Here is a 224-nt window from a genome sequence, read left to right on the forward strand (position 1 = left end):
TATATACATATATATGTATATACATATATATATAGATATATATATACATATATATACATATACGTATATGTATATGTATATATATATATCTATATACATATACGTATATGTATATGTATATATATATCTATATACATATACATAGATATACGTATATATATATATATATATATGTATGTATATATATATATATATATATATATATGTATACATATATATATATG

At 12.1% G+C, this 224-nt stretch overlaps 1 protein-coding gene across 2 annotated transcripts in view; it reads left to right on the forward strand.

Moving 5' to 3' along the window:
- LOC110019254 (histone deacetylase 19) overlaps nucleotides 1-224 on the forward strand; it is a 25,744-nt gene that overhangs the window by 16,174 nt on the left and 9,346 nt on the right. The gene's annotated exons all lie outside the window — the stretch shown is intronic.

Source organism: Phalaenopsis equestris, unplaced genomic scaffold, assembly GCF_001263595.1.
Source record: "Phalaenopsis equestris unplaced genomic scaffold, ASM126359v1 Scaffold000054, whole genome shotgun sequence".
Taxonomy (NCBI): Eukaryota; Viridiplantae; Streptophyta; class Magnoliopsida; order Asparagales; family Orchidaceae; genus Phalaenopsis; species Phalaenopsis equestris.